General features: G+C 47.8%; 1 long non-coding RNA gene across 1 annotated transcript in view; it reads right to left on the bottom strand.

The window, feature by feature from the left end:
• The window catches only part of LOC309533415, a 136,189-nt gene extending 129,279 nt beyond the window's left edge, over nucleotides 1–6,910 (bottom strand). Inside the window, exon 1 of the long non-coding RNA XR_014220228.1 lies at nucleotides 6,814–6,910. This is a non-coding gene — a long non-coding RNA (uncharacterized lncRNA). The remainder of the gene's footprint in view (nucleotides 1–6,813) is intronic.
• Nucleotides 6,911–15,270: the final 8,360 nt, after the last annotated feature.

Here is a 15,270-nt window from a genome sequence, read left to right as displayed (position 1 = left end):
CGTGAGGGAGGTGCTCAGCAGGTTGCAACAACATAGACTGTACGCCAAGCTGGAGAAGTGCCAGTTCGACACGACGGAGGTGGATTTCCTGGGATACAAGTTGTCGGACAAGGGGATAGCCATGGACAGCACCAAGGTTCGGGCGGTATTGGATTGGAAAAGCCCGCGCAACCGGAAGGAGGTCCAGCGGTTTGTCGGCTTCGCCAACTTCTATCGCAAGTTTATCAAGGGGTTCGCGATGCAGACGGCAGCAATTACGGACACGCTCAGCTCCAAAAAAAAGAAATTCATCTGGACGGAGCAGGCGGAACAGTCCTTTCAAGCGCTCAAGCATCTCTTCGCATCGGAGAAGCAACTGCTGCATATCGACCCCAGTAAACCGTTGAGGGTAGAGACAGACGCGTCAGACAGAGCCGTGGGAGCTGTCCTGCTGCAGCGAGACCCGCAGGGGGTGTGGCGGCCGGGAGCGTTCTACTCCAGAAAGCTCAGCAAGTCGGAGCAGAACTACACCATCTGGGACAGGGAGTTGCTGGCCATTCATGCAGCTTTCAAGGCGTGGAGGCACTTCCTAATCGGCGCCAAGCACACGGTGCAGGTCTGCACGGACCACAAGAATCTGGAGCACTGGCGCACGGCTCAGTTCCTGAACCAGAGGCAGATACGTTGGGCGGAGTTCTTTGCTGACTTCAATTTCCGAATAGAGTACGTCCCAGGCGACACCAACATCATGGCGGATGCACTGTCCCGAAAACCGCAATACCTAGAAGAGGTGACGCCAGCGGCGGCCATGCACATCTTCGCACCGACGGCGTGGGCGTGTGCCTCAGCTACAGTAGACCTGGATGCGGTGCGACGTGCATTGCGGGACGACTCATTCGCGCAAGACAAGATGGCGGAACTGCTCAGAGGCACGGCTACCACGGACGAGTTCCAGGTGCGGGACGGCTTGCTCCTACGCAAAGGGGCTGTCTATGTACCAGGAGACGACCTTCGCGCCAAGGTACTGCAACAGTTGCACGACGCACCCACGGCCGGTCACTTTGGCACAGAGAAAACGATGGAATTAGTCGCGAGAGACTTCTGGTGGCCCAGGCTGAGAGGAGAGGTCGCGGACTACGTCGCGAGGTGCGACACCTGCCAGAGGGCCAAGCCGGTACACAGACCACCGGCGGGACTGTTAGAACCGCTGCAAACACCGTTTGAACCGTGGGAGAGGGTGGCCCTGGACTTTGTGACGGATTTACCCAACTCGAGAGGCAAGACAGCTGTGCTAGTGGTGGTGGACTTGTTCACCAAGATGGCACATTTCATTCCGTGTGCGAAGGTGGCCACGGCGGAACAAACCGCCAAACTGTTCATAGATCACGTGTTCAAAGTGCATGGCCTGCCACGGTCTATCCTGTCCGACCGCGGACGCCAGTTCATCTCGTCTTTCTGGCAGAAGCTGATGGGTTTTCTAAATGTCAAGGTCAATCTGGCATCAGCAAGACACCCGCAGACCAACGGGCAAGCAGAGAGGGTCAATGCCATCATGCAGCAGTACCTGAGATGCTATGCCAATCAACAGCCTGCGACGTGGGTGGATTACCTGCCGCTAGCCGAGTTCGCTTACAACAACACGAAGCACGTGTCCACAGGAGTGACGCCGTTCTTTGCCAACAATGGGAGGAATCCCAGAACCTTCCCGGGACTGGAGAGAGTGGGGGAAGGAGAACCACAGACGGCGGACGCGTTCGCGTCAGAGCTGCAGGCGGTCCACGATCAACTCAGACGGCAGCTGGAGCTAGCTAAGCACGCCTACAAGGTGCAAGCTGACAAGCTCAGGCGGGTTGGCGAAGTGATCCAAGTGGGAGACTGGGTCTGGTTGGCAGCCCACGCAGTGCCGACCAGGTCGCTTGCCAAGAAGAAGTTGGGGCACAAGCAGATCGGTCCGTACCAAGTCGAAGCGCAGATCAACCCGGTAGCCTTCCGACTGGCGCTGCCGGAGGGTTCCAGAATGCATCCGGTGTTCCACAGGTCGGTGCTCACTCCCTACAAGGCACCTCACAGGTTCCAGGAGCCAGGGACGGCGCCAAGTCCGCTCCGGGAACGGACGGAGACGCGGGAGGTGAAGCACCAGGACCACATCAACGAGGTCACGGAGATTTTGGACTCCAGATGGGGGGAAGAGGGAGTCGAATACCTCTTAGCCAGAGAGGGCACCCGGGCCAGCGCCAATAGCTGGGTACCAGACTACGCTTTGGAGGAACCCCTGCTCAAGGACGAGTTTCATGCCCTCTTCCCACACAAACCCATGCCAGCGAGCTTCTTCGACGACTGGTTGTTCACACCCACACTTTCTTCCAGCACGTTCCATGGATTCGACTCAGAAGGGGAACCCGCACGGAGCACCCGTTCCCCAGAAGGTTCACCGGCAGGTTCGGCATCAGGCAACTCGTATTGGTGGGACGATCGACCAGAGGAGCGATGGCGCAGGAAGTGGCTGGAGATGCCAGGTCGAGCGACCGACGCAGAGACTGACATGGACGTGTTCGGGGAGGACCTCGGGTTCGAGCACGGCGGTACAGAGATGGAAGAGCAACAAGTCAACGTCGACGACCGCGAGGGGGAAGACTCGGAGGTCTTCAGTTGGCGGCCACCCACGGGGAGCGACCTGTATCCAGCATTCCCTCCCATGATGATGGAGCGCCCAGCACCCACACCTGACAGCGGGGAGGGGGGAAGGGGGGGCTTCGAGGGGGGGATGGATGTCAGGGGTTCAGAAGCAGAGACGCAGAGAAGGGTGGAAACAGAGAGCGAGGGGGAGGAAGCCGAAGGGAGAATGAGTGATGATGACGACCCGAGATCTCCAAGCCTAAGCAGTGAGTCAGAGGACTCCCAAAAGGGAGCCCCAGTGAGCAGAGCAAGGGGGGGATCCGGGGGGACACCCCAGGAGGAAGGGAACAGAGGAGATTCAGAGAGCAGCAGCTGGAAGTCGGGACCCACGCTCATAACTGAGGGCGGCAGCAGCTGGAAGTCGGGACCCACGCTCAAGACTGAGAGCAGCAGGGAGGAAGGTAGCCAGGCATCGGGTTCCGGAGGCTGTCAGCAGGAGGGAGGGCACGAGTCAGGGGTGGTCACGCCCTCCTCAGAGAGCGAGGCAACGGTTAAGAGGAAAGTAGAGAGTTGGGCGCGCGCGCCAAGTTCAAATGCAGCGGAAGCTGGAGCAGTAAGCAGCCCGGAGAGTGAGCCAGGTCCTAAAGCCCGCCGCAAGGAGGCAGAAGGATCAGGGGGGTCAGCGTCAGAGGAGAGTAGAAGGGAGGAGGCCCAGGGGGGCAGAAGGACCCAGAGACGTAGGGAGAGGCGAAGGAGGTGGAGCAAGGCTAGGGTATTAAGCTGGTGTGCAAGAGGCGGGGACTCAGACGGGTCTTCGCCGACCTAGAGCAGAAGGTGTAGAGCTGCACGCTGCAGTTCGGAAATGAAACTTGTAACTCAATAAAGACTCTTTTAAAGTGGACGCTGTGTGGCGTGGTCCTATGTGAGCTGGGACCTGGTAGCAGCTCTGACAGATACGTTTTGCTATATTTCCACCCACCCAGCCCTCTGGGAACATGGATTACAACCATCTGTTGACATAGTTCAAATAGGGAAGCATAGACGTTCTTCACCCCAACTCCATCTGACGTGTTTTCTTCTTTCTCCAAGTTTTCTCATACGCTCTTGGGGACTTTTTTAGCAGGAATGGTTGGTGGGGGGAGGGCTACTCACCTAACCTCTGGTCACTGTTGCTGTGACTTACTGAAGCACTGGCAGAGGAAGGGGGTGCAAGGGGTGTGGTTCGCCTCAGGTGTCATCCCCGAGGGGGGTGACATTGCAGCGCCACACCCCTGGGACGCTCACCGCAGGCAGTGCCCCCTGGGACGCTCGCTCCGCTCCCAGGGGCACAGCATGTGTGCCACTCCGGGTGCTGGAGCAGCTAGCTCCCCTCTGTACTGAGGTGGTGGTGAGGTTGGGGCCATAGCACCATATTGGCTCTGCCAGTGTGATGACCTGGGATTCGGACTCGGAGGCTGAACCTGAGGAATCCCAGCCTGAACAGGAGTCCCCACCTCCAGAACCAGCTGAGCCGGGGCTGGGGCTTGAGCCTGAAGGGTCCTCACCTGAGCTGGATCCTCAGATGCAGACATCAGCTGAGTCTGCTCTGGCTCCTGAGGTGATGGAGGACCCATTGCCTGCAGGTGCTCCGCTCTCAGCCCCGGCAGAGGAAGCTGAGGTTGCCTCTGGGTCCGCTAACCCTCCAGCCTCTCCTGGGCTGCAGAGGCTCAGGGCAGAGAGGCGGAGGGAACTAAGTTCCCGCAGGAGGAGTGCTCCCCTCCAGGCCAGGAGAGGTGAGTCACCTGTGGACCAGGCTGCCCTATGCCTCGGGGCAGATAAAAGCCAGCCAGCCCCAGTCCCAAGCTGCGGAAGCAATGTTGCTGGTAGCCAGTTCCTGCCTGCACCCTGCCCTGTCGGATCTCCTGACCTCGCCCAACTCCCTGCCTTGGACCCAGTTTCAGCTTTGACGGATCTCCTCAATACTGCACCCTCGACCTCAGACTGGACTTGGACCATGCCTCATGGAAACCCATGGGACCAGTACAGCCAGTGTGTTTACACCGCATTACAGTCATACCTCGGGTTGAAGTAGCTTCAGGTTAAGTATTTCCGCACTGTGCTCCGCGGCGACCAGGAAGTAACGGAGCATGTTACTTCCGGGTTTTGCCGCTCACGCATGATTAGACGCTGAAAATGACATCACGCGCATGCGCGAAAGTGACGAATCGCGACCTGCGCAGTCACAGACGCGCAGTTGCGGGTTACCCTCTACTCAGGATGCGAACGGGGCTCCGGAACGGATCCCATTCGCATCCAGAGGTACCACTGTATTGTCACTGCATCTTCCTCTTCCCTTAGAACGGGAGACACAGCTGCTGCGAAGCAACCTCCTCGATTTCTAATGAACATCAGGCACCAAAATGTACATCAGGCACCAAAATAACCACTCCAGGTGTGTAAAAGGGAATATAGTTGATCCTCTCCTCCCTTTAAGTCTCCACTCTCTGGTTCCGTGCATGACTCAGGATGGCAGTGAATCCAAGAGAACAGGACTATATATCACAATATTTGTATTGACTGAGATCTTAGACTTAATGTACTTATAGCTCCAGACTGTCCATTTGTTTTTTAGGGATGCACAACCTGTCAATTTCAGCTTCTCGTTTTCCCAGTCTTAAAATATAGTTCTCCACGTATCCACATCAGTTCCTGATATATATCTGAAAGTCCTCCTGAAAATTTATCAAAATTTAAGTGAGAAATCTCTCTGAATATATATATACATCTGGTTGCAATTTCCTCTAATATGCACATTTTTTTTCCAAAGCAGTTTCTCCTAATATGACACAAATTGGGAAGGTTTGCCTTCAAATGTGAACTTAATGCAGTTTCTCCCCCATCCTGATTCCTAGATCAGGCACATGGTGGAATAATATTCTCCATGAGTAAATTGATGTTTCCTGATAGAGTTTGTTGGGATGCAGATGAACCTGTGGCCCAGAATCCACACAAAGGCTCCATCTTTATTTTATGCAGCCCCAGATGCCTCCTGAAATTTTATTTATTCATTTCTTCATAAAGATATTTGTATAACACTGTGTCTATACACACACACACACACACACACACACACACACCCCAAAGTGGTTCACAGCAATAAAAACATTAAACCATTTAATAAAAACCATTTAAAAAAGTTAAAAACAGACAACAATTAACCATTGTGGAAGGATATATTCTTCACTGCTTGCACAGGTGTGGCAGAATGGAAGTTTTCATTTAAAAGTTGACACAGAAGGAGGCTGCTAAATCTCTGTTGGCAGAGCATTCCACAGAATTGGGCTAATGGCATTCCCTCCCTCCTGTTCATTTTCTCTTTATTTTTCCCTAGCTTTTAAAAGTGCCTCCCTGCCTCTTGCTTTGAAGTTTCAGAAAAACTGAGTATTTTCTATGGTTTTAACTTTAGAAAGGTGCTAACAAATAAAATGATTGACTGATTGATTAACAAGATTTTATTTGATTAAAAAACTATTTTCCTGCTGTGTCTGTGTGTCTCTGTGGGTATATCCTTACAAGGCGACGCAGGTGGCGCTGTGGTCTAAACCACTGAGCCTCTTGGGCTTGCCAATCAGAAGGTTGGTGGTTCGAATTCCCGTGACGGGGTGAGCTCCCGTTGCTTAGTCCCAGCTCCTAGTGGTTCGAAAGCACACCAGAGCAAGTATATAAATAGGTACCGCTGTGGTGGGAAGGTAAACAGTGTTTCTGTGCCTTCTCATTTCCATCATGGTGTCCCATTGCACCAGAAGCAGTTTAGTCATGCTGGCCACATGACCCGGAAAGCTGTCTGTGGACAAACGCCGCCTCCCTCGACGTGAAGCAAGATGAGTGCCACAACCCCATAGTCGCCTGTGACTGGACTTAACCATCCAGGGGTCCTTTACCTTACTTTTTTTACCTTATAGCCTTACAACATAACATGGTTGTGTACACCAGCAATAACAAGAAAATATAAAACACCATAAAAGCAGTATAAAATGATTAAAATGATCGGCTGATCATCAGCCTGCCTACATGAAGCTTTCATAGACTTAAATCCTCTTTGTCAGGAGCATGAAGTAAAATCTTGGTGGGTATATATAGGAGAAAATTATTGGTGGGCGTTGAATGGCAGTAAGGTGCAAAAATTACAGCCAGTGAGAAGTAGAGCTTAAATAGATGATAAATGAAAATAATTTTTACCTTTTCCAGTAGTGGGATGGTGATAACTCTCTGATTATACAAGAAACAAGAGACCTACACGTTGTAAGCCAAGAGAAACTGATTGCTATTGGAGATGCAGAGGTGATCCAATTTTCTAGGAAAGAACATTATACTCAAATGAAATGAATCATCTGTGCAGAATGGCTAAATTTCAGAGTGATATTATCTTGATACAAGTCTGTAAACAGGCATGTGTTTGTAAGTTGCTTTGAGTCATTTTGATGAGTAAAACAACAAAGAAAAAGGAGAAAAGGGGGAGAAAGAAGAAAAAGGAGGAGGAGGAGAATACCCAATATTGCTGAGATGATTGCATTAACACCTGTAGTGGGACAAGGAACTTCTTGCTATAAACAATTTGACAATGCTGTGCTTTTCTGTGCCTCTGCAGCCATTGGTGTTTGGGTCCCTTTTGGACAGATGTTTATGTGAGCCCTCAATACGCGCGCGCGCACACACACACACACACACCCCTTTATGCTTGTGATACAAGAATCTCCTCTGCTAAGTTTCATGCCCTATTATTTCCTATTGTTTTCCAATTACATTTTGCTACTTAACCTAAAGCTTAGCTTATGATATTTAACCCAGATCTTCCCCGTTAATCCTATTACGTATTATACAATTAAGCTGCAACATGAGCTCTAAGCCATATCAGCGGGAAACATTTTAACCCTTCAGTTTAATAAGAGTGTAGCTTTTAAGACTTGGGGACGTGAAATGCGAAGCCCTGTTCAAAGGCTTTCTAATAACTAGTAAGGTTCCAACCTTACAATTAAATGTTGTCTTTATTGTCAAGGAGATGAGCTCTTTTGTGGGGAGGCTTGGAGGTTTAACAATGGTCTAAGATTAGCTACAGTAAGCTACTCTATTAAATGCCACATAACAATTGCAACTTTCGCTGAAAGTGCATTTACTACATAGATGCATCTACTGTTGTTGTTGTTGATTATGTTTTTACTATTACTGTTATTAAAGGTAAAGGGACCCCTGACCATTAGGTCCAGTCGTGACCGACTCTGGAGTTGCAGCGCTCATCTCGCTTTATTGGCCGAGGGAGTCGGCGTACAGCTCATGTGGCCAGCATGACTAAGCCGCTTCTGGCAAACCAGAGCAGCGCACGGAAACACCGTCTACCTTCCCACCGGAGTGGTACCTATTTATCTACTTGCACTTTGACGTGCTTTCAAACTGCTAGGTTGGCAGGAGCAGGGACCGAGCAATGGTAGCTCACCCCATCGCGGGGATTCCAACCACCAACCTTCTGATTGGCAAGTCCTAGGCTTAACCCACAGCGCCACCTGCATTATTACTATTTATTAAATATAGATACTACCCTTCATCTGAAGATCCCAACAAAATCTATCAAGACCTGCTCAATGAATGAATGGAGCTGGGTGAGTGGGAATGTATCCAGGTCCCAGCTCCTGACAACCATGCAATGAGCCATGTGCTTGCATAGAGCAAGAGTACCCAACCTCATGTTCTCCAGATCCTATTGGCCTCTCTGCTGTTGTGCTTTAGTTATTGGAGTGTTGGACTAAGACCCTGAAGATCAGGGTTCGAATCCACACTAGGTCATAAAGCTCAGTGAGTGACCTTGGGCCAGTCACTGCCTCTCAGCCTAACCTACCCCACTGGCTTGTTGTAGGGATTAACTAAGGAGACGGAGAGCCATGTATGCTACTTTGAGCTCTCTGGAGGAAAATGGTGGGGTACAAGCAAATAAATAAGGTTCCACACTTATTAAGCAGGGATTCCAGCACTGGCTGCCAATTAGTTTCTGGGCTCCATTCAAAGTGCTGGTTTTGACCTGTAAAGCCTTAAATGGCTCAGGACTATGATGCTTCAAGGACCGCTCCTCCCCATATGAAGTAACCCAGATGTTGCAATAATCATCTGAAGCTCTCCTCCAGAGGTCCAGAGGATGACAACACAAGAACAGACCTTGCCTGTGGTGGTTCCCCGTTTGTGGAATGCTCTCCCCAGAAAGGCTCGCCTGGTGCCTTCATTACATATCTTTAGGCACCGGTGGAAAACATTTCTCTATGACCAGGCTTTGGTTGAATAACATTCTAAGTCCTTTTAGGAGGCATACAAATAATAAAATATTATTATAGTATTATTGTTGTGGGAAGGGAGTTATTGGTTTGTGTTTGTGACATATTTTGTGTTCTCATTTTGTATTTTTATGTTGTGAACCACCCTAGGATATTCAGATGAAGGGCAGTAAACAAATTGGATACAATAATAATAATAATAACAATAATAATAATAGAATCTGAGGCAAAGAGACCTGATTTTTGTCAGGACCATGACCAGGTGGTTGAGTGGGAGGGAAACATTCCCTTCACATACCCTGCAGCTCTGTTGCTGCTTGGATCTCTGCAGCTGCTCTTTTACATTTTAAAAGACATGAACATTAATTGCATTCCCCCAATTAACCTCATGTCTACTTCAGGATTTTTCCTGCTGCTTGCTGCTAAGAATACACACACATTTGTGAATCAGAGGTTGGAAGTCTGTTCCCGACGGAAGATCATGCTAGGAACCGATCATGAACTGAAGGGAGAAGGCTAATTTGCCGATTTGCCAATCACTTTATACAGAATAATAGAATTGTAGAGTTGAAAGGGATCCTGAGGGTCATCTAGTCCAACCACCTGCAATGCGGGAATCTTAACTAAAGCAACGATGTCAGGTGGCCAGCCAGCCTCTTCTTAAAAGCCTCCAAGGAAGGAGAGTGAGAAATTAATACATTCATAGTTCTGACCAGTGGTAGAGCATCTGATTTGAGGCAGAAGGTCCCAGCTTCAGTCTCCACCTTCTCCAGTTGTGGTTGGGAGAAATCCTGTAGGCCCGCTGCCAGTCAGTGTAAGCCGTAATGACCGCTCCCCGCTTAAAACGGGGGGCGCCCTTTGCGTGGACGCGTGCAGCCCCTAGATCTGGAGTGGCCCCAACAGCATAGGCTTGGCTTTGCCTTCCCTCAGGTGTGATACCTGGAGGTAACGCTGCTACGTTAAGGTCGCTGTTAAAGGGCCGGAAAGGAATTTCCCTGCATTGGCAGGTTTCGCTTTTCCCGTAGCAAAACGTCACAACTTTGGTGGTATCAGGCCTTGGGCGGAATCCTTTTGTCCATCTTCCTCTTTGCGGCGGCGATACCAGGGTTCCCTGTTAAAGGGGTTTTCTGAAGGGAGGCTTTGGCCGTACACCGAAAGGTCGTCATTGCTCTCTCCTGCGGCGGCGGCGTTATGGGGGCGGCCATCTCTGCTTGAACATATGTTCTCCAGAGCCGGCCCATCCCCCCCACACACACTGGATAACCCTGATGCTCCCTAGGTCCCCGGCTGGGGACCGGGGAGGGAGAACGCCCAATGCCTGAGCCAAGGTCTACCCACATTTGAAATTTAATAAAGTTGTGGCCAATTTAATCCCATAGCACGTTGTCTTGAGTCATTATTCCACATGACGGGGGGACCGTGCAGGATCTGGGGACTCCGCCTGTCCACGCAATGAGCTAGATGGAGCCGTGGTCTGACTCGAGATAAGGCAGCTACCTATGCGCTTATCTGTCCTGCCGTACAGGTGCTTTCATCTGGTTAAAGCCCTGGAATTTTCAGCCTGTTGCAAATGGTCAAGAGCCTTGCTTGTTTTTATTTTTTGAAATCTTTCTTCTTTGGTTTTACAAATACAAAGTTATAAAAACCCAAATATCTATCCATATACAGAGATTCCTCAAAATCTTGGGACCTCCCCCCACCCCCTCCTTGGGGTCCCATTTTGAACATTTAGAACTGCATATTCTTCCATACTCTTTTATATCAGTCCATATTATCCATGGTGATTGTTAAACTACAGGTGAAATCAAAATCCTGCCAATGTTTCCATCTGCTTCAGCATAGTCCATCAGCTTGTCATTCCTCTCTGGCAGGGACCTTGTCTTCTTTCCATCTGTACTTCTGTACTTCTTATTTTTATTAAAAATCCGGTTTAACCTTTATCTGAATATTAATTTTATTAATCTTAATATTAATTTTATTAATCTTCAGATAAAGGTTAAACCGGATTCTGCAGAATGCATTTTTATCAAACAATAGACATAGTCCATATACAATTATAGATCACTGTTGAACAAATACAGACATCAAATAAAAACCAGACTAAATAAACTGCAGGTATGTGAATGCATGGAAGGTAGCGACTAGAACGATTTAAACAAGACAAGGTTGCAATACATGAACTCTATTATACCAAAGGAAAGGAATGGGCCAGCAAACATTTTCAGCAGGGGGCCGGTCCACTGTCACTCAGACCTTGTGGAGGGCCAGACTGTATTTTTAAAAATATATGAATGTATGAATGTATTCCTATGCCCCACAAATAACCCAGAGATGCATTTTAAATAAAAGGACACATTCTACTCATGTAAAAACACACGGATTCCTGGACCATCCGTAGGCCAGATTTAGAAGGCAATTGGGCCAGATCTGGCCCCAAGGCCTTAGTTTGCCAACCTATGAATTAAAGCAGTGGTGTCCAAACTTTTTTCAAAGAGGGCCAGATTTGACGAAGGGTTGAAGTTGTTGACCTTTTTGTAGTATTGAAGTTATTGAGGTTTTTTTGGGATTTTATGCCAGGAGATAAACTGCTGCAGGGGCCAGATTAAACCGGCAGGCGGGCTGGATTAGGCCCCCAAAATGGACTTTGGACATGCCTGAATTAAAGTATTCAAATACCCTGTGTCACTATATTCATTCATCAGTCATATTCATTGATAAGCCAAGGGGGATCCTTAGCCATGTCCGTCCTTGCTTACAAATGAAATAAAGTCAGACCGAAAAGGTACAAAATTGACCTTTATATTCTTTTTATATTCTAAGAGTCATGTACCACTTAGCTACTGTATTATGAAAAGGGGGTGTCCCCCCCCCCCACATTGCTGGCCAAGTATCTTCACTTATGCTAATGCCAGCCTTGGCATCTCAAATGTCAAGAAACATCTCTTCACAAACCATAGGGGTTCAAAACAAAATGCATTCCTATATCTGCTTACCTGTATGAAGCTCCATTGAGCTTGGGGGAGCTTATCTCTGAGTAGACATGTACTGGGTTACACTGCAAGACAGTCTTTGAGGACACAGTTATGCTTTTAAATGTTGTTCCGCAAATCACGAGGGCCAAAAACTTGCTTTTAAACATAAAGTGTTCACAACTGGAATATAAGCAACTATGCCCAATGATGAGGTTGCCCCTGCCTTGGTTTGGTAATCGCCTATCATCATGCCCCCACCCATGTTAATAAATAATCACATGATGGGAATTTTGTGCTTAGATTTGGACTCCTTGCTGAATAAAATCACCTGCAGGCTGTGAGTCATGAAGGCTGCTCCCTGCAAGGCTTTTTTTCCACCTGGCCAAGGGGGCGAGATCCAGACTCAACAGCTCTACTAAAGAGGCTCCAGAGGGACATTGCTATGCCTGGCAACAAATCCTAATTATTGGATTCTTTTGCCCCATCTTTTTGTGCCTGCCAAACAGCCGTGTCATGCTTATTTTATTCTCTTGTTAATTATGCTGTATTAAATGTGAATTTTATATTTGCAATGTTTTCTTTTGAAATGTTTAAGATTTTGTGTTATTTTTTGGTTAACTTTGTTTGTGTTAAATGGGTATTCTGTAGTTGACCTGCTTTGTAATGCTTTATTCTGAAATCTTTGAGATGGTATGTTGGTTTCCTGTGAATTGTGTTGCTTTGACTGCGTACTTTATATTTGACTTCCTTCAGAAATGTTTGATTCTGCATTGTTTTATTGATGTTTGATATGCAGTAAACCGCCTTGAGATTTTTCTGAAAAATATAAAGCGGTATAGAAATGAAATAATAAATAATAATAATAATAAAAGATTCATGCCATTCATTAGAGAGAATTATCTGCAGTCATTAATACTTTTGCCATTAATCATTTGGAACAAACTGAGGCAGCAAATGTTCTCACTTTTGAACGTTTCTGGGAATTCAAAAACTAGCATATTAAAATCACAGATTGCATATTTATCGGTGACCTGAGTGCACCGTAAGCATGGAATTATTCCTTAAGTCTGGTAATAGTGATTCTCACTCTGGTCAGCAATATGGAGCGCCTTCAGTTTGTGTTGCTTCATCTTTCAAGTGTCACCTTTTGGTTCCACAACCTGATTTTTACGGGGGTGGAGAATAAGAAAAGGGCTTCTATACAGAGAGACAGAGAGGCTGTAATTATGAATGTATTAAGTTTGATAATAAAGTCTCCAAACTCATTAAAAAAGAGTTGCCGTGGCAACCTGAACAACACATTCCCACCCACATTACATCTAGCTAATAATGTGCAAAGGATGTTTCTGGAGGAGGAATGTAAGTTAAATGAAAAGGAGCAAACTGGTACTAGCTTTCTAGGCTGCTATTTTTACTCAAGGTCCTTAATAATAGCATGTTGTCCCTGTTTAATAAAATAAAATGGCATGTATGGGGAATGAAGAAAATAAATATGGCCATGTATTCATTTGTCTCAATTATCAATCTTCGTGTTTTGATTTTCTTTTTGTAAGTGATTATTACAGGGTTTCCAAAAAAAAGCTTTCATTTTCAAAAGCCGAAGGAATTTTTTGGCAAACAAGATTCTGCCCCCACCCCCCTAAAATTAAAAAAATTAAATAAGAAAAGCATTCTAACTGCATATGAAAGTTCTGGCAGCCTAATCTTCTTTCTCCTGCTGGGCTGGCTATTATTTATTGATTTATTGATTTATTCACCACTTAATGCCAAAATGGCTTCCAAGCATAGCTGTCAACTTACAGATTTGAAAATAAGGGACCAGCAGCCTTGAAAATAAGGGACCAGCCGCCAAAATATGGGACCTGCAGCCTCACCTGTTCCAGGCACTCCAGTCTTCCTGTCCTCCTGCAGTCTGGTCAAACTCATGCTGGTAGCTTCGAGAACACTGTCCAACCAACTTTGTAACCAGAGGTTCAACTGAATAGACTCTGAATCACATGCACCACAAAGCCTATGCAGCCTCAACTTAACATGGCTCCCCGGCCTGGCTTTGCACTGCAAAGTTTGCAGCAGCACGTGCAACAAAATGGCGTCCAGCATTCAAAAAACCCCTCAGCTTGCATTAACTAGCCACACACAAGGCATGCAAGCTCCACCCCCCAGTCATTCTTAGACTTCTTATTGGGTGAGCAACACAGCCAAGCAACACAGTTGGAGCCTCCCTCCTCCCTGGCCGGCAGGGAGGGAGGGAGAGAGAGGAGCTGCTTCCTTTGAAATTTAAGGGACATCATTTAAGGGACATTTAAGGGACATCCATCAATAAGGGACAGCAGTGGGACATGGCCCTAGAATAAGGGACTGTCCCTTCAAATAAGGGACACTTGACAGCTATGCTTCCAAGTCATTTGCAAAGTATGAAAGCCAGTCATGCAAACATTAAAATATAAACATCCATAATGAAATGAAATTAAACCAGTGTTTCCCAACCTTTTTTGGGCAAAGGCACACTTGTTTCATGAAAAAAATCTCGAGGCACACCACCATGCCAGATGGGGAAAGGTCACTTTTTACTTATGTAAAAAAAAATAAAAAAATAGTAACAGCATAGAAGGTAATGGTTATCTCTTTGATGTCTGATGGGAGGGCATTCCACAGGGTGGGCGCCACTACCGAGAAGGCCCTCTGCCTGGTTCCCTGTAACCTCACTTTTCACAGTGAGGGAATTGCCAGAAGGCCCTTGGCACTGGATCTCAGTGTCTGGGCTGAACGATGGTGGCGGAGACGCTACTTCAGGTATACTGGACCGAAACTGCTTAGGGCTTTAAAGGTCAGCACCAACACTTTGAATTGTGCTCAGAAAGGTACTGGGAGCCAATGTAGGTCTTTCAAGACTGTCGTTACGTGGTCTCGGCGGCAGGTAGCAGCGCTCACAGCTTACGGACTGCACCGTGTAACAGGTGTCTGGCCCAGCAGCCTAAGGCGGACAAGCCACTGAAACAGGCATTCAGAATCCATTCATTTCATAAAACCTGCAGGGCTCAATCTCTGTGTTTGTGTATGTGTGTGTTTCTGTTTTGCCCAAGGGTCTGGGGGTGGGAGAGAGCTCTTTAGCATGATGCTTTTAAAACAATTAAATTATCAACAAACAAACCTAAACCTGATGATACGAATAGCAACGTCAGGTGCTAGGGGGGGGGGAGAAAGGGGCCTACTCGGAAGTAAATACTGCGTCCAGGCGCAATTAGCGCTGATTTAAGGTGCACCAAGACTGCCTAAAAACCTCACCAAAGATATGCAACAAAGCGCTTTGTTGCAGAGGGGAGAGTTTGTGCACCGTGGAGGCTGGAGGGCTTCTATTCTACATGCGGGGGTTGGGGGGGCGAGGAAAATGTGCTCCGTGGGGGGGC

This window comes from Podarcis vaucheri (assembly GCF_965113315.1).
Source record: "Podarcis vaucheri genome assembly, chromosome: 5".
Lineage (NCBI taxonomy): Eukaryota > Metazoa > Chordata > Lepidosauria > Squamata > Lacertidae > Podarcis > Podarcis vaucheri.
Note: the sequence above shows the minus strand (reverse complement) of the source record. Positions and strands in the feature narration are given on the sequence as shown.